Source organism: Suncus etruscus, chromosome 13 (genome assembly GCF_024139225.1).
Source record: "Suncus etruscus isolate mSunEtr1 chromosome 13, mSunEtr1.pri.cur, whole genome shotgun sequence".
NCBI classification, from domain to species: Eukaryota; Metazoa; Chordata; class Mammalia; order Eulipotyphla; family Soricidae; genus Suncus; species Suncus etruscus.
The window spans coordinates 87,972,346-87,996,812 of NC_064860.1; positions in this window are offsets into that span (position 1 = coordinate 87,972,346).

Sequence of the window (24,467 nt, forward strand, 5' to 3'; positions counted from 1 at the left end):
GAACGCAGGTCGGCACCTGCAAAGTAAATGCCCTACCCACTGTGCTATCGCTCCCTGCCCCACGGAGGGGGGGTGGTGCGCATTATTAGCCTAGAGCCTTACATACTAGATACCCCTTCCGAGAGCAATCTGTATTTCTAGGTGGAAGGGAAAATAAGAAGCATTAAGGGCTTATAAAACATTTTCCAGCAATTGCTAGGCCAGCATATCTCATGACTGGTTTAGGATACATGAAGTCAAACTCTTAAGGATTAACCATCTGGTTAAAGAAGTTTTGTAGTTCCCATCAGGAATAAAATCCTGTGACTACATTTTCCTTATTTGAGGAAAGGAAGTACTCTTTAGCCTTTTTGCCTCTCCCTTCTCTGTCCTACCCTAGGTTGTCACAAAGACTAAAATACCTTTATTCGTAGAAAGGATTAAATTCTTAACAAAGATTCCAAATAAATACATTGACATTTTAAGACTCCCATAAACACTTCAGGACAGGGATTTTTTACACTTGGGAGGTTTGTTGACCTTAACTTTGGAATAACTCGATTGTCTCAGATGCAACAATTATATGCAATTTGAAAGATAACTTTATGGGGCTGGAGAGATAGTCCAGTGGTAGGGTGTTTGCTTTGCATGCTGTCAACACAGGACGGATGGTAGTTCTATTCCTGGCATCTCATATGGTACCCTGAGTCAGCCAGGAGCGATTTTTGAGTGTGGAGACAAGAATAACCCCTGAGTGCTGCCTAGTGTGACCACAAAAACAAATAAATAAATAAAGTTACAAAAAAACACAAATAAACAAATAAAGTTACAAAAATTATTTTAAAAAAGAAAGATAACTTTAAAAAGTTATAGAAAAATAAGGTTAAAAAAATTGTACTTAGAGCAATGGTATAAATTTTCCTCTGTAATTTGACTCTAACCTCTTTGGGAAAGAAACAGGAGACTCATGGCTTCCTGATCCCTTTAACTCTTTAGTCTCTTTAGTCCAGAATTCATCAGTAACTTAAACAAAGCCACCCAAACTCTATCATACAATGAATAAAATTCTTCATTAAGAACTAAATGGATCTAAACCAACAGATTGGTTTGTATTTTTTAAATCTAAACCAGCAAATGAATATATTTGTACCCAAACAAACAAATTTATATAACATTATGTGTAACTATATTCAATAGCAATTACAATATGTTTTATTTTTCCCTTCTTGTTGAAAAGATAGATTCTGGCAGTTAATTTATCGGTGTTTATAATTTAAAAGCTTCCTAGTCAGTAGTGATTGGAAAGAGAAAGTATAGAATTGATGGACATATGTTCTATCTGCCTCTCATATATATACATATATATGTATGTATATTTAGCACTCATTTCTATTTATGTGAGATTTCCCTCATTTATCTATCTCCAGTGCTCATTACAAAACCAGATTATATTTGTTGACTAATAACTAAACTAACACTGTATTTGTTATTTTTCTAGAGTTTCATATGCTGTATTAATTAGATTGATATGACTTTTTAAATCTGACTTTTAATAGAATTATCAATTTCTTATTTTATAAGCTAATTATTTTTATAAACTAAAAATAATTGCAAAAAGACAATATATAAATTTCTAAGATAAAATTATTAGAACTTATACTAAAAGTGTAGGGAAGCTTGTTATGAACAAGGGTTAAAATTATTTATTCCAAAAAACAGAAAACTATGGATAAGAGTTAAACATGGTATACAACTGAAAATTGTGACTGAAAATTGATTTAAAACAGCAGAAATATTAGCAACTCCAGATACTTATTCCCCAGACTTCAATAAAGAATAAGAATATATATATATATATATATATATATATATGTTACATGTATTGGACAGTCTTCTTAATTGACACCATTTTAATAAATAATTATGTTTATGTTAGTCAGAATACTCATATCTTAAAATTATAGGAAATTACTGATTTATTTTTTAACTTTCTGTTCTGATGTTTAAGAAACACTCTGCTTGCAAATCAGGAAAACATTACAAAAATTTCAAGTGAAGATAAAACGCTAGGAAAGTCTAGAATCTATAGTCAGAAAGAATCATTGGGCCTCACAACTAGAATGAGCCAAGAACAATCAAGCTCTCGGAGCCCATAGATGTTTATTTCTCAACTTTTCTTTTTTTTGTTTGTTTTTTTGGTCACACCAGCAGTGCTCAGGGTTTACTCCTGGCTCTATGCTCAGAAATCACTCCTGGCAGGCTTGGGGGACCATATGGGATGCTGGGATTCAAACCACTGCCCTCCTGCATGCAAGACAAACGCCCTAACTCCATCCTATCTCTCCAGCCCTGTTTCTCAACTTTTCAATGTCACATGAGCTCTCATTTTGAACCCTCCTTGGTTTTTTATTTTTATTTCATGACCCACAATGTATATACCTCAGAATGATAGCCATCACTGCTAAAAATCCATTAAATTTTGTGACCATTAACACAGTCTTTGGGTCAGATTCTTTTCACAAGCATCTAATGGTCTGTTAAAAGGGAATATATAAAATAAAATAAAATAAAATAAAAGATCATTTTTTCACATTTGATAAATTGTCAAATTAGCCAAGACTGGGGAGCATAAATGATGGCTATCACACTACAAAAACAAATCTGTGTGATAGGGCTGAGTGTTTATATTTTAGTCAATAACCACTTTTATAAACCACTCTTACTCATTAGAGTATGTGGTGTGGTTTTTTTTTTTAATTTGGAAATAAAAGTAGAAAACCATACTTTCATGAGATTTATAATAATAATGTAGTATAATGGGGTACCCCATTATAAAGAAAAAGCCTGGGGTTCTGAAATATAGTACAGGGGTTAAAGTGTTTGCCTTGCATTTTACACCCATCATCCTCCTAACAAACCCTTTTCAAGTTCCTGCCTATGGTTCCCTGAGTACTGTTCATATCGTTCCTGAGCAAAGAGTCAAGAATAGTGCCTAATCACCGCTTGTTGTAGCCAAAACTTTTACCCGAAAAGAAATTTTTAAAAAAGAGTTTTCTTTGTGGTACTGGGACCACGAAAAAAGATTTTGGGGTTAGACAACTTAGTATGCCTGGATCATGTAGTTGGTTTATGGCCAGGATACTTCATAGGAAGGGTCTCACTATTTTCAGGCCAAAGGTTTTTTTCTTTCTATTTTCCCCAAGTTTTGCTTCCCTGTGCAAAAAACAACAAACACTTGCCCCAACCTTTTTTTCTCTTTTCTTTTCTCTTCTTTTTTCATTTTTTTTATCTTTTAAATAGGGGCTCCCACCTTCTTCATAGAGCCTTGCTTCGGACATGGATTACTTTGTTTTACCACATATTTCTGCATTTTTCTATAAAACTAAGAAGAAAGGAAAAAAGAAAAGGCAGGATCCCCGTGCCAAGTAGTCTCAGATTCATTGGTGGGAATAAATAAGGACAAAACTAAATATCCCAGCCAAAGTCAAGAACAATCGAATCAAGAGAACTAAACTTTAACAATCTAAACTTAAATGGCCCTGTTATACTGGCAGGACAGGGGGAAAAGGGTGGTGGTATAGGAGGCACTTTAGATCCATTGGTGGAGGGAGGTTGACTCTGGTGGTGGGAAGGGCCTTGACTCACTGTATACCTGAAAATAAAACTATGATGGACTTTGTAGATCAAAACTGTTTCAACAAAATTAAATTTAAAAAAATTAAGTTTTGTTTTCTACAAAAGTAACATGCATAGAGCTAGTGCAAACATAATAAATGTTGCTTCTTAAAATATTTAACTTATATATTCCTAAACAACAACTAAAGGTATTAAGATAATAATTTGCATTACTTTGATTTCTTAAATGTTCCTTTGCTTTCAGCTTCTTTTTTTTTTTTTTTGGTGATGGTTTTTGGGTCACACCTGTCAGTGCTCAGGGGTTATTCCTGGCTCCAGGCTCAGAAATTGCTCCTGGCAGGCATGGGGGACCATATAGGATGCCAGCAGGATTCAAACCGCTGACCTCCTGCATGAAAGGCAAATGCCTAACCTCCATGCTATCTCTCTGGGCCCTGCTTTCAGCTTCTTCATATAACTTATTTATGAGGTTTATGATAGCTATCTATATAATTTTTACTATTTTTGTTTAGAAAAATGTTAATACCAGCGAATATCACAATTCTGTATATCTCTCAAACAACAGAACCTCTAGTCCATTGGTTAATTATATTAACTGTCTTTGTTTCAGTATTCCTTGTGGCAATTTCCCAAGAGAATTTCAGGGTTACATTTATAATTTAATATTAATCATTTTGCAAATTTACACCTTTAAAATAAACGTTATATTAGTACTATTCATTTAGCAGCTAAGTATAAGCTCCAATATTTTATAATTGTTTTGATAGGTGCAGCTTCTTCTGTACATGAAAATGTTAATCCTTTACCTGCTGAACTTAAGACTGAAAATTCCGGGGGCCGGGCGATGGCGCTAAAGGTAAGGTGCCTGCCTTGCCTGCGCTAGCCTTGGACGGAACGCGGTTCGATCCCCCGGTGTCCCATATGGTCCCCCAAGCCAGGAGCAACTTCTGAGCGCATAGCCAGGAGTAACCCCTGAGCATCACCGGGTGTGGCCCAAAAACCAAAAAAAAAAAAAAAAAAAAGACTGAAAATTGCAAATTAGTTGATCCATATTGGTGCTCTCTTTCCAGACCAAAGTAATGCCTTCTTCATAAATTCTAGTTAAACGTATGCATGGAATTATGATTTGTGGACTATGAATTATAAAATATATTAAAAGTATTGTGCTCAAAGCTTGAGCTATAAAAATGGCTAAGATATCCACTGTCATCAAGAACTTCTATTTGTTAGAGGGCAGTAATACATTTGAATAAGCACAACTATTTGAATAGAGTTAACGAATTCTATAGGAAAAAGAAAAAACAAGCTATACTTATTCTACATGGAAAAAAAATGCCTATAACGGCTTTTTGAGTTTGATATTGAAGGAAGAAAGAACATTTCAAACAAAAGGGAATAATGAGAGAGAGAGAGAGGAACAGTGATGTAGAGCAAAATAATTAAATTAGTAAAATAATTGGGGCTATGAGAGCTAAGTTATATTAAGAAAAGAGGTAAGAGAAAGGGCTAGAGAAGTAGGATAATGGTAGGGACAATAGTATAAAAAGACTTGCATGCCACCATAGAGAATTTAAATTGATTGTAAAGAGAATGAGAAATTAGTATCTAAAGTTTTTAATTTGGGACTTTATAAATGACTATTTGTATTCTGAAAAATAAAAGGGTAAGTGACAACATAAAGAACAGCACACTACAGTAACTTCTATGATATTTTTCAGGATCATCTAGTTTTCCTTCATCCTCTGACAAAAATATTTATTTATTTATTAACTATTACCCACCAAAAATCACAGTGTGAGTTATGAAATACACATTCCTATTATAAATTATCTAACAGGCAATTTCTTTCAATTTCAGAAATCCAATAATCTTATACATCTTTTTTTTTACCAAATTTACAAATGTGTCTTTCAATACTAGTTATAATTACTTACGTTGTTCCTTTCCACTTACAATGATGCTATATGTTGGTGTTTATCATTAATCAAGTTATTTTAAGACTTCAAAAAGAAAGAAAGACAAACTACCAATATAATGAATGAAAGACTAAACCTAACTATACATCTTAGATATATTGATAACATTAATAAATCTATGAACAAATTAATTTCAATAGATATCAACTTTATAAAACAAATAAATTACTTAAGAAGTAGAAATAATCAAAACTAACAAAAAAACACAACATTGTAAGCATCATAAACCTTTTAAGTAACTAGAAAGCTATAATTTGAAATGATTTTCACAATAAATCTCCTGGTCTCAATAGATTCTTTAACCAATTCTACTGAATATATATATATATATATACACACACACACACACATATATGGTTTTTGAGCCACACCTGGCAATGCTCAAAATTACTCCTGGCTCTGCACCAGGAATCAGTCCTGTCATTACTCAGGGGACCATATGGGATGCTGGGTATCAACCTGAGGTTGATTGTGTGCAAAGCAAGCATCCTATTCACTGTACTATATCACTCTGATGCCTCTACTGAATATTTCTAAAATAATATGAAACTTAATAGGAAAACTTTATTTTTGTTTAAAAATAAAATAGAAACTTAATAAAACAAAAACAAAAGTGACACTTTCTAATAAATTTTACTAGAATAGCATAACTATGATGACAAAATTGATGGGAATATTAACTACTAAAAAGTGACAAACTAATATTCTTTTTTTTTTGTTTGTTTTTGTTTTTGTTTTTGGGCCACACCCGGCATTGCTCAGGGGTTACTCTTGGCTGTCTGCTCAGAAATAGCTCCTGGCAGGCACGGGGAACCATATGGGACACCGGGATTTGAACCAACCACCTTTGGTCCTGGATCAGCTGCTTGCAAGGCAAACGCCGCTGTGCTATCTCTCCGGGCCCACGAACTAATATTCTAACATTTAAAAGTCTCTCAGCAAAAGATTAGCATTAGAATCACTCTATGAACAGAAATTATCCATCATGTAGAAAAGGGTCTTAATCCAGAAAAGTGAATCTGGTTTTATATATAAATTATTTTAAGAGTTTAAAAGCAGGGACTGGAGCAGTGGTGCAAGCTGTAGGGCGTATGCCTTGCACGCACTAGTCTAGGACAGACCGCACTTCGATCCCCCAGCATCCTAATATGGTCGCCCAAGCCAAGCCAGGGGTGATTTCTGAGCACATAGTCAGGAGTAACCCCTGAGCATCACCGGGTGTGGCCCAAAAAGCAAAAAAAAAAAAAGTTTAAAATATGAAATTTAGAAATATTACAAAGATCCATAGAAGCACAAAGGAAATGACTTTGAGAAGACACTCATCTTCATGACTCAAGGCTTAACTTTATTGAGCTCAAGGGACTCAAATCCAATAAAATACACCAAGAATGTGCAAACCAAAGCCTAAAGTTCAGCACATGACATTACCTTAGCAATAATTATTGATTCATGTGCAGTTTCGATAAGAATAAAATCTAGGGTCTGGAGAGATAGTATAGCAGGTAAGGCCTTTTAAACTGTTATGGGTTCTATCCAACATTTCTTTCTTTTGAGGTGGGGGCACACCCAGCAGCACTCAGGGATTACTCCTGGCTCTACGCTCAGAAATCGCTCCTGGCAGGCTCAGGGGACCATATGGGATACCGGGATTTGAACCACCATCCTTCTGCCTGCAAGGCAAATAAATGTCTTACCTCTATGCTATCTCTCCGGCCCCTCTATCCAGCATTTCATGCCAGGATAGTGATTCCTGAGTATAGAGCCAAGAGTAAGCCCTGAGCACCTGCAAGTGTGATCCCGAACAAAAACAAACAAAACAAACAAACAAACAAAAACAATGAAAACTAAGATCAAATGATCAAAGAGAAATCTATTACTCTGGATTATATATAGTTATGTTATCCCCGGAACACAGCAGCCATTTTGAGATTGGCCATGGCAAACTAAAAATTTTTTGTGAGTGAAATCACAAAAAATATAGAGAAGATGCCCAGATTAAGCCATTCACAAAGTCTTTAAATATTGTGCATCTAAATTTTTTATAAAAATCAATTCATTTTAATCTTAAGTAGCTCATTTTAAAATAAGTTATAAATACCATAGACGGAAATTCTGAAAATACAAGTAAGCCCTTTCCCTTCACTTTACTTTTGCAGTTACAAAAGAGAAATTTGATTGTAATTTTTAACTTAAAAATTCTAAAATTAATCAATATCTCCTTAACAATTTTGGCAATACTTTAACTGTAAATGTATTTATACTTGTAAATAAATATATATACACACACACTTATGCATTTAGGCGCCTCAAAATATTTAGTGTCTGCTTAGATTTGCCACTATTTTTTACATTTTGCTTTACATTTCCCTAATCTCAGACCATCTACTTGTAATCACTTTCTTTCATCTAAAGCACATATTTAAGAAATTCCTTAGGTTAGGGATAGTTGACTTCAAAACATTTTTTGTGTCTAAAACGTAGCATTGCCCTTGTTTTGAAATAGGCTTTTGAGAGGTATGCAATTCCAGAGTAAGAGTTACTTTCTTTTAAGATACTAAAGTTTATTTTTACTTTATTTTTGTCTTCACTGGTTAACCTCAGTATAATTCTCTTGATAATTTTTCCTTTAATAGTTTCTTTGCCATATATAAAGTATATATATAATTTTTAGCTAGATGGTGACTAGTATTAGTTTTTTTAACGACCTATTTGTAGTGAATGTATATTTTGAATCTCTGGATATTTTTAACGTAATATTCATTTATTTCTTCAATTTTATTTTCACCTGCCCTTATGATTGGTGTTGTAATGGCCAGGGCTCACAAACACCAGTTTGCTTCTTCATTTAGCTGTAGTGCTTGTTTGGATTATATATAACAGTTTGATCTGATCACACACATCAACTCCAAAGCTCTACAGAGGTTACATTCTTTTCACTATGGCGTTACGGTATTTACATATACCTGACTGCTAGACAGCCACAAATTGTTTGTGAAACCAGAGACCATAGACAAGAGAGCTTCCAGATTCAAACAGGAGAGTGATCTAAACTTGTACCTTTGGCATTTGATGGTAGCAAGTCTTTGACTTGAAGCTTTATATTTGCAAGGCAGATACTGTGTGCCACTGAGCTCTTTATCTGGGTCCCTGGGTATTCATTTTATTAGTGCTGATAATGTCCTTCCCACTAACTCTTCTACTATTATGCCTAACCATTCTATTCATATCTCTTTCCAACTTAATTCAGAAGTAACCTTACTTTATCATTTATTACTCCATCTGTCTTCATATATTTTGCATCTTCACACTTCTGGATTACATTATATATACTTTTCTGTACTATATTCTACTTTACTAAGACTGTCTTTAACAGTATCAAACCTAGTTTTAAGCCAAATTTTTAAAGTTTTTTCAAGTCTCAGATCTTTATTTCTACAAGTTCTATGTGTTTCATTTTCACATTATTTTGGCCATCTTTTAGTCTTTTGATATACCAAATACATTGAAAAGTCAAATAGTTAAAGGTTTTAAGGATATGCTTATGTTCCTTGTCTATGCTCATTGTGACCACATTCTCTTGTGTATTTTGTGATTTATTTTTTGTTTGTATTGGGACCACAGTGATATTGCCCCAGGGCTACTCTCAGTATGGTACTTGTGAGTTGACTTCCAATAGTGCTCATAAGACCAGGGATTGAAAAGCACATACAATATTCTTTGAGCTATCTCCTACTTTTATGATTTTTAAATGTGGTTTAGTAGTTCTTCAAATTTATAAGTAAGACTTTTCTTTTTTTTTGTTTTTTTGTTTTTTTGTTTGTTTGTTTGTTTTTGTTTTTGGGCCACACCCAGTGGTGCTCAGGGGTTACTCCTGGCTGTCTGCTCAGAAATAGCTCCTGGCAGGCACGGGGAACCATATGGGACACCGGGATTCGAACCAACCACCTTAGGTCCTGGATCGGCTGCTTGCAAGGCAAACACCGCTGTGCTATCTCTCTGGGCCCCTAAGTAGGACTTTTCAATGACTAACTAGAAGCTACTTCTGCGATATGCTTTATTTCTATTAAATCTACCACATTATTTATCTGACATTATTTGAAATTTATTATAGCTTTAAAGATGTTTGGAATATATAGAAAGTTCAGATTGCAGTCTCTAATAATTATGAATTCTGAGATTATTTTCAACCAGTGCTCAGGTTGAAATATGGTAATTTTAGGGTCAAGAGACAAGGGCTGGACAAAATACTTTGCATAGAGAGATACAGGTTCAATCCAAAATGCCCTATAATTCTATAATTCTCCATACACAGCTAGAAGTGATCCATAACCATAGAGCCAGGAATAACACCTGGCCACCAGGTTTAACACAAATATAAAAAAAATACATATGAACATATTTCTACTACTGAGCTAAAACGAAGTTCTTTAGTAGAACTTAAGTTTAACAAACACTTTCATAGAATGTATAAGAAGTCTCTGGAAGATTTCAGATTCTTGTGTCCTACCTCTCAATGAAGTTTTCTTAAATGTTGCACCAAAATCCAAAATAATAACCTCACGTCTTCTTGGTAATGTGGAATCAATCAAAAGTTTTTTGAAAATAACAAATTGGCTTAATTGCTCATAATTACTTAAAATATTCAGTTACTAAAAAAACTCAAAATAAAGATTAGAAATGATTATGTTATATACAGCAACCCAAAACATGACAAATAACCAGACTTATCATATGGATATACTGCAAGTACCACTACTTTGTTACTAAGATGAATACTAATAAACTATGCTTCTCCCTAAACTGACTTGGACTCAGAATTGAGTGAGTAACTTATCTGAATAATGGGATTTATGCCATAGCTTCATGGAAGACTTGGAAAATAAATTGCTGTATTTAGTGTTAAGGACTGTCCATTTTATTAAGGGTTTTACATGCATGGTAGACAAATATAAAGCTTTAATTCCCTAGACTAATACATATAAAATCCCAAGTACGTTTATAAGAACCAGATACCATATGACTGTAAGTTCTAAGAATTGTTATTATCTCCATATACCCTCTTGAATTTCTTAACAAACACTTAATAGTGAAAATCTACCATGACTCACCAAGCAAGAAATTCTTTCAATCCTCAAAAGACAATATAGTTATGAAAGCAAGACATACCAATAAAAATGTAAGATGCTGACTTAATTCAAACTCAAGAACAACATAAAGAGATACATAACATGTCTTAATTTGGGTTTCTTTCAAAGCAAATTCTGAGATAAGCACTTGGATCAGGCCATACATTTTGGAGGTGGTCCCAGGAAACAGGAGTGAAAAAGTAGGAAAAATATATGAGAAAAAAAGGAAAAGCTAACATAATAATATCACTTAGAGGTCATTGTTGTAGACAATAGGACTCATTTCTGCCAGGATCTCTATACATAATACAAAAGTTCACCTAAAAACAGCAGGAAAAAGTATTTGTCCACTGGTTCCCACATCTCATTGATGAAGGATTTTCCCAGGAAAGCTAATTCTCCCACACTCACAATTTGGGCTTGTCCACACGGGTAAGTTCACTGGTATTCACTAGAAAGGCCTGAGATCTTGTGCATTTAAGGAAGGTGAGGTGGGGGGTCTCTTGAATAAAGTGTATGAGACTTATTGTATGAGACTTTCCATCATAGCTAAGTTAGAGGTAGGTAGGTCAAAGTGATATGAAAATAACACAAGGATTCCCTATTATAACCGACAACCTACATATATCTTTAATAGGGGTGATATATTCAAATGAGACAAGGTCACTATGGGCTATAGTATTTGAGGAAGTTTTCATAAGAATTCTGGACTCTTGCTGAGCTTGGAAAGAATTGCTCATGCCAGAAATTTTGCAATACATCAAGATCTGATTTTTCCAAAATATGGCACTGCTGAAGGTAGCAGGGCATTGAACCTCTCTGATTAAGTTTATACTATACTCTCTCCTTGAAATAATACTACATGGAGCTTATATTATTCAAGAATCTTTCAACTACCTGCTGAGCCTTTGACAGCAAAGATATTCCCTTAGTTCAAGTGTGAGTAGTATACTAGAGATTCTGATAAAGTTCTTGGTGGTTATTGTCAAACTTCTTTTATAAAAACATAAGCCTGAGGGTCAGAAAAATAGTATAATAGGAAGGCCACTTCCTAGCATCTAGCCAACTTAGTTTTGATCCTCAGCACTCCTTATGAGTTCAATTTTAGCACAGAGATGGGAGTAAACATAAAATAGGTAACATTTTCTTTTTTCTTTTCTATATGGTACCCTGAGCACTGCCAAGGATTAAATTCTGGCAGGGCTGTATGCTAGGTAAGTGCCCTATCTGCTATACTATGGCTTCAACTCCTCAATTTGTGTTTTGGCCATTATGCTTGTCTTTGCCCTCAAGATTTTTATATTGCATCTTTTCAGAAGTAATATTCATCATTAGAAAGAGACTCAGAAGGTAAAAATCTCTTTCCAACTTGGGAGAAACCTAAACTCAGTGCAGTTTTTTAATAAGATATTCCTGAGAGGTAAGGGAAACAGGTACAATCCTTTGATCGTAGTTATATGGGCAAAGACAGAGTATGGCACCATTTTAAACCTGGTAGAGAGTTGTAGATGAAGTTCATGTCCATAATTTTACAGATCTGAAACATGAATCTACAAAATATGAATCTACAGTCAGAGTTACACCACTTGAACTGGGCTGAAGTCAGGTATCTTCACTCTTAGTACCTGCTCTTTTACTTTTTTGTGGAAGGTTCCCAGGCATCACATTAGTACTCTGGTAGATGGATAAATTAGTCAGCAAGCCCTTCCAGAAGGTAGTAGTTACTGATGTTGAGCTGGGTAATCATCATACACTTACTTATGATAAATTTTGGTGTAGTGGGACTCACTTGAGAATTATCGGACTTTCCGTTTTGTCTGTTCTGCAGCCTTTCTCCTAAGAAAAACAGTGAGCCAATATCATCATTATTATATAGTGTATAATGTTAGAAAATTACTCTCTAATTAGTTTCTTTTAAAGATTTCCAAAAGACACACAGTTGACCTATATTTTTACGACTTCTAGAACTTAACAATGATGTGATTTAGCAGTGGAGAATCTATAGAAATGACAACGTAAGATACAAGAAGACAGAAATTGTGAAACAAAAGAATGATGCACTGTGCAAGAGTTCCTTTTACATAAAGATAAGTAATAGCAGGAAAAGCTAAAATTAAAGTATACGCTTTAGCACCTGAGCCCTGTTTAGAAAATTCAGACAAGGAATGATAAAAGCCATCATAGTATTTGGTGACACAAGCAGAATTGTTCTTCTCTTCATTGTCATCCTTTGCATGCTGCTTAAACATTTGTTACACATTTTATCACCATTTAAACACTTTCCTACTCACTAACTTAGAAGCAATTTAAGCAATTTTAAATTCCCACTCTGGGAAAATAAAACTGCCATTAGAAGAAAACACATTTACTTTGATTTATTCTTATCAATACATTTTAATTCAAAGATGTATTTTCTGATTACACCTTTGTTCAATGAATGCAACTTAACTGTAAGACTGTTTCTGAAAGGATAAATAATCATTTTTAATATGGTAACCTCATGAAATTTTGTATATAAGGTTTGGGCTTTATTTATGAGATTGTTTTTTCTCATTATAAAAACATAAGTATAAAAAAGTTCTCTGCTAAAAAGAATATTTTATATTACCATGTCAGCAATGCTGAAGTTGAAATTCAGAAATGGGAATATCAGAGCAGAATCAGAAGCCCAGAAATTTCCTAGATCAGTGCTGAGTCCTCACTGTTTCAAGATCTGATAGTTGATGCATCAACATACCCAGATTTGGTAAGTAAAAACCAATTAATTTGTACTTAAATTCTTAAAGAAATTATCTTAAAGTTCAGAGGCATATTTATTTTTTTAAAAGAGAATATAACTTGAACTGTGAAGTCAACTGAGCTAGATTTTATTCCAAGTCCCATTACTATGAGGGTATATAACACAATTCCTCTAAAACTCGGTATTTGCATCTGTAAAATGACACTATAATGGGGGCTAGAAGAAATAAATTAGTGTCAGTATTTGGTGACTGTTGGTCATTATGAAGAATATGAAAATAGTGATCACAATAAAGTAAAAGAGAAAAAGGAAGCAGGAGGCTCTAGGAATCATAAATTGGGAAAATTGTGCTACTTGAATATTGTAAAATCTTCTTGATTTTAAAGATGGTTACAGAAGAAATGGAAGGCATATAGCTATTGAAGAATAGAGTAAAATGAACTACATGAGCATGAGCCTCTAAGCCATAGGGATCTAATCTCTATGCTAATGATATTACTATCGGCAGGCAAGAGAAGTTCTTTCTCTAGCAATGCTTAGAATAATGCCTGGCAAATAGTGGGCTTTTAATAAATACTTGCTGAATGAAAAGGTAGAGTAACTAAACCCATAGACAGTGCAAAATGTAGTAACAATTCATCTTTGATTCATCTATTTCGGGACTCAGTAGACTACTATTGATTCATCCCATTTATTCCAAATACACACATATAAACATAGAATTTCTCCAGTAATATAACAAACAGTTCACAGGTTTCTGTCTCATCAATAATATTTCATCATTGAGTAATAAAACTGAAATCACAATTGACTAATAAAACTGAATTCACTGCAATCATATTTCCAAATGTTATGAGTTCTGCCTTTTAATACAATATATGCTTATGCTTTTTTGGTTTTATGGGGAAAGAGGCATACCCAGTGATGATCAAGGGTTACTCCTGGTGGTGCTCAAGGTACCATATGAAATGCTGGGGATAGAGTTCAGGTTGGCTAGGTGCAAGCAAATAGTCTACCCACTATACTATTTCTCTGTTCCCTCAGATGCTTATGCTAATACTGACTAGGTGCTCATAAAACTCATATATTCTTTTTCTAGATACACAGTTAGATGATTTTTCTCATGACCAACTCAAAGACAGTTCCATGTCTGAGTTCTAACAAATGAAACAGGTGCACTTTTTTTTTATTTTTTTTAGATTTTTTTCTTTTCTATTTGAACATCTTGATCACATAAATGATTGTGATTAGGTTTCAGTCATGTAAAGAACACCCCCTTCACCAGTGCAACATTCCCACCACCAATGTCCCAAATCTCCCTCCATCCCACGCCACCCCCACCTGTACTCTAGACAGGCTTTCCAGTTCCCTCATTCATTCACATGATTATGGTAGTTCTCAGTGTAGTTATTTCTATAGCTGTACTTACCACTCTTTGTGGTGAGCTTCATGAAGTGAGCTGGTGTTCCAGCCCTCCTCTCATCATCTCTGAGAATTGTTACAAAAATAACTTTTATTTTTCTTAAAACCCATAGATGAGTGAGACTATTCTACATCTCTCTCTTTCCCTCTGACTTATTTCACTCAGCATGATAGATTCCATATACATCCATGTATAGGAAAATTTCATGACTTCATCTCTCCTGACAGCTGCATAATATTCCATTGTGTATATGTACCACAGTTTCTTTAGCCATTTGTATGTTGAAGGGCATCTTGGTTATTTCCAGAGCCTGGCTATTGTGAATAGTGCTGCAATAAATATAGGTGTGAGGAAGGGGTTTTTGTATTGTATTCTTGTGTTTTTAGAGTATATCCCTAGGAGTGGAATAGCTAGGTCAAATGGGAGCTCAATTTTCAGATTTTGAAGGAATCTCCATATCGCTTTTTATAGAGGCTGTACTAGATGGCATTCCCACCAGCAGTGGATAAGAGTTCCTTTCTCTCCACATCCCCACCAGCACTGATTGTTCTCATACTTTGTGATGTGCGCCAATGTCTGCGGTGTGAGGTGGTATCTCACCATTGTTTTGATTTGCATCTCCCTGATGATTAGTGATGAGGAGCATTTTTTCATGTGCCTTTTGGCCATTTGTATTTAGTTTTTATCAAAGTATCTGTTCATTTCTTCTCCCCATTTTTTTATGGGATTAGATGTTTTTTTCTTGTAAAGTTCTGTCAGTGCCCTGTATATTTTGGATATTAGCCCCTTATCTGAAGGGTGTTGGGTGAATAGTTTCTCCCGCTCGGTGGGTGACTCTTGTATCCTGGGCACTATTTCTTTTGAGGTGCAGAAGCTTCTCAGTTTAATGTATTCCCATCTGTTGATCTCTGCTTCCACTTGTTTGGAAAGTGCAGTTTCCTCCTTGAAGATGCCTTTAGTCTCAATGTCATGGAGTATTTTTTTTTTTTTTTGGTTTTTGGGCCACACCCTGTGACGCTCAGGGGTTACTCCTGGCTATGCGCTCAGAAGTTGCTCCTGGCTTCTTGGGGGACCATATGGGACGTCGGGGGATTGAACCGCGGTCCGTCCTAGGCTAGCGCAGGCAAGGCAGGCACCTTACCTCCAGCGCCACCGCCCGGCCCCATGTCATGGAGTATTTTACCGACCTGTTGTTCTATATACCTTATGGTATACGGTCTGATATTAAGGTCTTTAATCCATTTGGATTTTACCTTCATACGTGATATTAACTGGGGGTCTATGTTCACTTTTTTGCAAGTGCCTAACCAATACTGCCAGCACCACTTGTTGAAGAGATTTTCCCTGCTCCACTTAGGATTTCTTGCTCCTTTGTCAAAAGTTAGGTAACTGTATGTCTGGGGAACGTTCTGTGGGAACTCAAGCATATTCCACTGATCTGAGGGTCTGTCTTTATTCCAATACCATGCTGTTTTGATAACTATTGCTTTGTAGTATAGTTTAAAGTTGGGGAAAGTATTGCCTCCCATTTTCATTTCCCCTAGGAGTGCTTTAGCTATTCGAGGGTGTTTATTGTTCCAGATGAACTTCTTAAGTGTTTGATTCACTTCTTTGAAGAATGTCATGGGTGTTTTTAAGGGGATCACATTAAATGTGTATAATGCTTTGGGGAGTATTGCCATTTTAATGATGTTAATCCTGCCAATCCATGAGCAGGGTATGTGTTTCCATTTCCGTGTGTCCTCTCTTATTTCTTGGAGCAGGGCTTTGTAGTTTTCTTTGTATAGGTCCTTCACATCTTTGGTCAAGTTGACTCCAATATATTTGAGTTTGTGTAGCAGTATTGTGAATGGGATTGCCTTCCTGACTTCCATCTCTTCCCTATCATTATTGGTGTATAAAAAGGCCATTGATTTCTGTAGGTTGATTTTGTAGCCTGCCATCTTGCTATATGAATCTATTGTTTCTAGAAGCTTTTTGGTAGAGTCTTTAGGGTTTACTAAGTAGAGTATCACGTCATCTGCAAACAGTGAGAGCTTGACTTCTTCCTTTCCTATCTGGATTTCCTTGATATCTTTTTCTTGTCTTGTCTTGTGCCAGAATTTAGAGGGAAGGCTTTTAGTTTTTCTCCATTGAGGATAATATTTGCCACTGGCTTGTGGTAGATGGCCTTCACTATATTGAGAAAGGTTCCTTTCATTCCCATCTTGCTGAGAGTTTTGATCAAGAATGGGTGTTGGACCTTATCAAATGCTTTCTCTGCATCTATTGATATGATCATGTGGTTTTTATTTTTCTTGTTGTTGATGTTGTGTATTATGTTGATAGATTTGCGGATATTAAACCATCCTTGTATTCCTGGGATGAAACCTTCTTGATTGTAGTGGATAATTTTCTTAATGAGGCATTGAACACTATTTGCCAGGATTTTGTTGAGGATCTTTGCATCTGCTTTCATCAGCAATATTGGTCTGTAATTTTATTTTTTCATAGCATCTCTGTCTGGTTTAGTTATCAAGGTGATGTTGGCTTCATAAAAGCTATTTTGAAGTGTTTCCGTTTGTTCAATTTTATGAAAGAGTCTTGCCAGGATTGGTAGTAGTTCCTCTTGGAAAGTTTGATAGAATTCATTAGTGAATCCATCTGGGCCTGAGCTTTTGTTTTTGGGCAGATATTTGATTACCGTTTTAATGTCATCAATAATGATGGGGGTGTTTAGATATGCTATATCCTCTTCCTTCAACCGTGGAAGATTATAAGAGTCTAAGAATTTATCCATTTCTTCCAGGTTCTCATTTTTAGTGGTGTGGAGTTTCTCAAAGTTGTTTCTGAGTACCCTTTGAATCTCTGTCATATCAGTAGTGATCTCTCCTTTTTCATTCCTAATATGAGTTATCAAGTTTCTCTCTCTCTCTCTTTGTTAGTTTTGCCAGTAGTCTATCAATCTTGTTTATTTTATTTTTAAAATCAACTTCTGCTTTCATTGATCTTGTCTGTTCATTTGCTTTAAGTTTTTTTTCCAGTCTCTCCCACTGTATGGAATTGTTATTTATCTCATCTTCCACAGCACCAATTCTATTCTCAGCTTCTGTTACCCTGTCCCAGAGCTTATCCATTTTGTCATTCACTTTGTTTACTGAGTTCTTCAGGCCTGTTAATTGACATGTTATTTCAGTTTGGAGTTTTTTGATTTCTGTCTTCATATTTTCTTGGTTCTTATTAGTGTTCTGTTCAACTTGATCCATGGTTTTTTTGAGTTCTTTGAGCATCTTCCATATTGCTTGTCTAATGTCCTTATCTGAGAGGTTGATTAATTGATTGGTCATTATCTGGTCATCAGAATTGTCATCTTCATTCTCTATATCTGATGCTGGCCTGTGTTGTTTCCCCATTGTCACACTTGTATTGTGGGTTTTTCTACGTGTTGTGGTGGTATTCCTTGGCTAAATTATGTATGCAGCCACATTCCTCTGGCTCTGCCCTTTATAGGTGGGTCGACTTGCCTTCAAGGGAGGGGAGTCCTCCGTGGATGAAGACTCACACAGGATCAAATCTTAGGCCCGAGCACGCAGCAGAGAAGACAGTTCAGAGAGAAATGCTGGGCTTCAGTGATCCAGCATAGTTCTTAGTTTGATGTTTTCTTCTTGTTGCGATGGGGTTCTTTCCTTAGAAAGAGTGCATGGCCACATAGCGAAGCGGAGTGGCTGTGCTCTTCTGGAGCCTCTCTTTGGACCACTCCCAAGAGGTTCACGCGAGAGGACAGGAGACAGACACATACAGGCAGCACTCACAATTTTTCACAGTCGGGCCCCACTGGGCAGGTGTAGTTTCTCCTTACCACTTTTCTGAGTATAAAGTTGGTGTCATCAGATATTAATATGGCCACCCCAGCTTTTTTGAGGGTGTTGTTTGCTTGGATGATTTTCCTCCAACCTTTGATTTTGAGTCTATGTTTGTTCTGACTATTCAGATATGTTTCTTGTAGGCAGCAGAAGGTTGGATTCATCTTTTTGACCCATTTTGCCACTCTGTGTCTTTTAATTGGTGAATTTAGTCCATTGACATTGAGGGAGATGATTGTCATAGGATTTAATGTCATCTTTGTAGATAAGTTTCCTGTGTTTGTTGATCTCTATTGTCTTAGAGTAGACCTATCAGTTTTTCCTTTAAGGCTGGTTTATCATCTGTGAAGTTTCTGAGCTGTTGTTTATCCATGAAGCTGTGTATTCTTCCTTCAAACCTGAACATGAGTCAGGCTGGGTGCAGTATTCTTGGTGAAGCATTCATTTCATTCAGTCTTGTCACAATATCCCACCACTGTCTTCTGGCCTTGAGAGTTTCTTGTGACATGTCTGCTGTAAGTCTTAGGGATCCTCCTTTGAATGTAATTTCCCTTTTTGATCTTGCTGCTTTCAGTATTCTATCTCTATCTATGGGATTTGTCATTGTAACAAGGATATATCTTGGGGTGTTTTTCTTTGGGTCTCTTTTAGCTGGTACTCTTTAGGCATGCAGGATTTAATTGCATGTAGTCTTTAACTCTGGGAGTATCTCTTTGATGATGTGTTTGACAGTTTATTCTTCCTGGAGATCTCCTTTCTAGGTTTCTGGGACCCCAATGATTCTTATGTTGTTTCTGTTGAGTTTATCAAAGACTTCTATTTTCATCTGTTCGCATGCCTTGAGTACTTTTTCCATTGCCTGTTCGTTTGTCTTAAGGTTCTTTTCCAATTTCTTCTGTTGTGTTGAGTTTTTCTGCATCACATCTTCCAGTACTCTGATTCTCTCTTCAGCTGCTGATACCCTGTTGGCGAGGCTATCCATTGAGGTTTTCAGTTGAGCAACCATATTTTTCAGATCTGTTATTTCAGTTTGGAGTTTTCTGATTTCTGTCTTTGTGTTCTCTTCAGATCGATCTATGCTTTTTTTTGAGTTCTACGAACATATTCCATATTTCTATTCTAAATTCCTTATCTGAAAGATTAATCAGGTGGTTGGAATTTATTAGGTCATCCGAGCTTTCATCTTCATTCTCTGTGGATGGTGTTTGCTTGCGAGGTTTCCCCATTGTCACGCTTGTAGTGTGGTTTTTCCTGCATGTTGTGGTGGGGTTCATTGATTAGAAAGAGTGCATGGCCGCGAAGCTCTTCTGCTTTCTCTAGTTGACAGTCCTCAGAGTGAACAAAGGCACAACAGGGTGGAGCCTCCAGAGGCCAGAGACCTCAGCTTATTGGACAGTGACTTCCGTAGCCAGAATGTACTTACTCAGCAGCTTCAAAATGCAATTTTTTTGGGGTGCGCTCCCTAGGCCTCTGAGGAAACCTTCGGGGATTCAGAAGCACAGGCAGTCAGGTGTAGAAGAAGTTTCCCCTGAAGTCCTCAGAATCAGGTGCCCATTTTTTAAAAAAACAAGCAAACAACTATTTTTCTTTTTAATTTTGCTCTATTTTTCTGGGTCCAGATAAGTGTATAGAATTTGGTGGCTTTAAGAGATGGGGATGAGGCCAGAGCAATGGTACAGCAGTAGGTTGTTTGCTCTACCTGCTGCTGACCCAGGATGGACCATCGTTTGATCCCCCATTGTCCCATATGGTCCCCAAAATCAGGAGCAATTTCTGAGCGCATAGCCAGGAATAACCCCTGAGCATCACCAGGTGTGGCCCCCAAAAAACCAAACAAACAAAAAAAGAGATGAGGATAGTAGCTTCAGTGAAAGGATCTATGTATGGACAATCACATGGAGCAGTCTGCCTCTCTCCTCACCATCACATGCACACAAATCAGACTTCATTGGATTATAAAATAATGAGAAATACATATTTTAATAAAGTCATTGAGATTTGGGTTTTACTTTTAAAGCAGATAGTAAGTCCTATTTTAGTACTGCCACTTTACTGATACTCATTTATTTATTGTCACAAATTGAAACCTGGGTGTGTCCCCATAGGCCATACAATAAGTGGCATCCCCAGCAGTAACTTGGATTATAAATATACAACTTGCTTAAGAACTTGGAATTGTTCATTTTTTTGAGCCATTGGTTAAAGTGGTTCATTTATAAATCCATATTGTATAATCTCTTTATTCAATATCCTTTTAGTCATTTATATCATATCAACAAATAATCAAGCATGCATATAAATATCCATTTTTGATCATCCCCACCATGGAAATTATGTTGGCTTTCCATCCATATCACTGTATATAGTATCTTTATTTTTTTGCCCTAACTTTTTTACTCTTACATCTGCCAGCCCTTGTCAAAGTGGTCTTCATCACAAAATTTAATATTTATCAAAAAATAATCTAACATTTCTCAACCAGGGGTTATTCGGCCCCTTAAAAACCTTGAGAATATGGGCCCAGAGTGGTGGTGCAAGCGGTAAGCCTTCTGCCTTGCCTGCACTAGCCTAGGATGCACTATGGTTCCATACCCTGGCACCCCATATGAACCCCCAAGCCAGGAGCAAAAAAGAATCTTGAGAATATCCCTATGGTACTACAGTTTAAAATCATATTGGGGTGGGGAAAGGCAGGGCATGATTCTAGGGAAACAATCAGTAGGAGAGATAAACTACAGGAAGAAAACAAGATTGGAAAGGGGTCAGTTATACAAAAGTTAAAAAAAAAAAAAAAAACACTGTCCTAACTTATTCTAGGTTCGTGGACTCCAAGTGTGTATCTCAAATAACTGTGTTTCTAAGAATTTTACTGAAAAGAGATCTGGAATCCACAAGTATTCTAGGCATTATTTGTTGACTGAAAAAGCATTTAGGTAGCATACACATGCTTTATTATTAAATGAGGGGCAGGGATATAACTCAAAGAGCTAAAGGGCAGAATCCTTGAATTTGATACTGGCCACTCCATGGTCCCTATGCACTGCCAAGTATATCCCTGGCACCCAGCACATCTGACCCCAGATAGAAACACATCACTAAGCTATGTATTAAGCCTTCATGCTTTCATAGCAGGGATAAATATCTTCAAGAGTGGTGTCCAGAATTCACCCCACAGTTAAACTAAAAGTATGTATTACTCACATATATGTGCTATAAACATGAAATATTGTTATTAGCATCATTTCCTGAGTGCATGTTTTTACATTATAATTAGTAATATATGATTGTATCTGAACACAACTGTTGGTAATATTTCACAAACGTAGGATGCTAAAATGGAATTACTGTCATCTGTTTCAGTTACTAAAAGTTTGGTGATAAAAATCATCTTTGGAGGGTTAAAGAGTGAGTACAGTGGTAGAGTGCTTGCTTGCACACAGCCAACCCAAGTTCCTTGGTGCTCTATAAATGGTATCCTAAGCCTCATGAGGAATGAACCCTGAATGTAGAGCCAGGAGTAAGTCCTGGCCTGACCATCTGTGCACAATAAAAAAAAAAACTAGACCACTAAAAATGATCTACACTTGAGTAATTAGGAAACATTTTTGTTATCCCAAGTAATTTTAACTTCTCGGATGGACATTGTGTACATGTGAATTCTGTGGCATGACTTGCTTCAGCTCCACCCCACCTCATTCCTAAGCACTTCCTATGATGTACAAAACAGAAAAAGGACTAAGGACTGTCTTAAATTTTTTTGTAGCAACAGTTAGGAATGCACAAATAGATACATTCTTCTGAAATCACAGAATTTATAAAGAAGTTGAGGCAACTTTTTTGCTCTCCTGCCTGAATTTTCTGCTACCAAGCAGTTCTGTTAGAGATGGTTTCTCAGGTAGAGTTCTTTTTCCAGTGTACAGCAGCAGTGGTTAGCAATAAATTTTGAGCAGAATAATTCCAGTGGTGATCTCAGTAAAACAGTACCATTGACTTCTAGAAACCATTCCTAGTTGGGATGACCTATGACCTATCATCTTAGTAATCCATAATCTTGTCTTTAAGACCTATGGTTTATACCTAAATCCTTTCCTCTTAACATGACTTCATTGGTTTCTGTTTCCAGTACTGAATCCTGACTAATACAGGTCTTTGAAAATATTGCTCTAACATTAAGGGAGGGGCAGGTGGGCATCTTTGGTGGTGCTCAGGGTTTACTCTTTGTGGGCTTGAAAATTTACCCTGGCTTGGACATATGCAAGGCAAGTGCCCTACTATACTATCTATCTATTCCCCCTTGATTTATTCTTGTTTTCAGTTCAAGTGACCCCTAGAGGGCTATCATTATCTTTTGCTCAGCTGAGTCAAATAAGTACTTTTCCTATTTAACCTAGTCATAACCTTAGGATGACACTTCTCTCTACTACATACAAATGGCCTGTATTTGTCCATTATATATCTTTAAAAATAAAGCAATAGAGTTCCTTTTTGTTAGTCACTTTCTAGGCAGGTGCACCAATAGTATTTGTGTATTCAATGTACAAACAAATTGAGATTGTTATAAATAACAATTTACCAGGGGATAACCTACTCACAAGGAGGGAACTAAAGAATCATGGGAGAAGAACTGCATTCTTTCTTGGAAAGTGATGTCTCATGCAATTGTACTAAATTAGTCAGAAATGCCACACATTAACCTATGTTCTCCTGAGTCTCCTAAAATCATCCACATGGTCTCCACCAGGGATTGGCAATTCTTCTCTGTAAAGGTACCAATTGTAAATATTTTAGGCTCTGTGGACCAAATGGCTTGTTAAAACTATTAAAGTGAAATTTTTGAGAGAAAACATTCATTTTCTTCACAAGCAAAATAAAAATAAATAATGGTAATAAACTGTTAAAATAAACTTATTTATGAACAATAAAATAGTAATTTTATATTCTTTTCACATTTCCAACTAATATAAAATTTTCTTTTTTTTTTTTTTTTTTTTTTTTTTTTTTTGGTTTTTTTGGGTCTCACCCGGCAGTGCTCAGGAGTTACTCCTGGCTCCATGCTCAGAAGTCGCTCCTGGCGAGCACGGGGGACCATATGGGACGCCGGGATTCGAACCGATGACCTTTTGCATGAGAGGCAAACGCCTTACCTCCATGCTATCTCTCCGGCCCCAAAATTTTCATAGTTACAAAAATGTGATGCATTTTTAGGTTTAGCAGAGGGCCATGTGAAAGGAAAGAAGATATGGAAAAGCCTTGTTTATGCTGTACCACTGGGTGACCTTCACCACCATCTTCTCCTTCCTTCTTCTCTTTTTCTCCTCAGATTCCCCTCCTTCTCATATTCTCCTTCTCCTCATGTTTTCCTTTCCCTCCTCTTCTTTTCTTCTCCTTATCTTTCCTTTCATTTTTCTCTTTATCCTCCTTTTACTTCTTCCCTTTTTCCTCTTCTTTTTTATGTCCTTTCCCTTCTCCTTATTTCCTCCTTCTTTTCTCCATCATCTTCTCCTCTTCTATTTACCACCTTCTCCTCTTTTTTTCCTCTTTATCCCTTCACTCTTCCTCCCACTTCTTCCCCTCTTCTCTTCCTCCCATTTTCTCTTACCTTCCTTCCTCTTCTTCCTCTTCCTCTTTCTCCTCCTCCTCTTCCAGTTTTATCTTTTTCATATCTAGCTCCTTCATCTTTTTTTGTTTTGTTTTGAGGCCACATCTGGCAGTGCTCAGGGTTCTCTCCTGGCTTTGAGCCCAGAG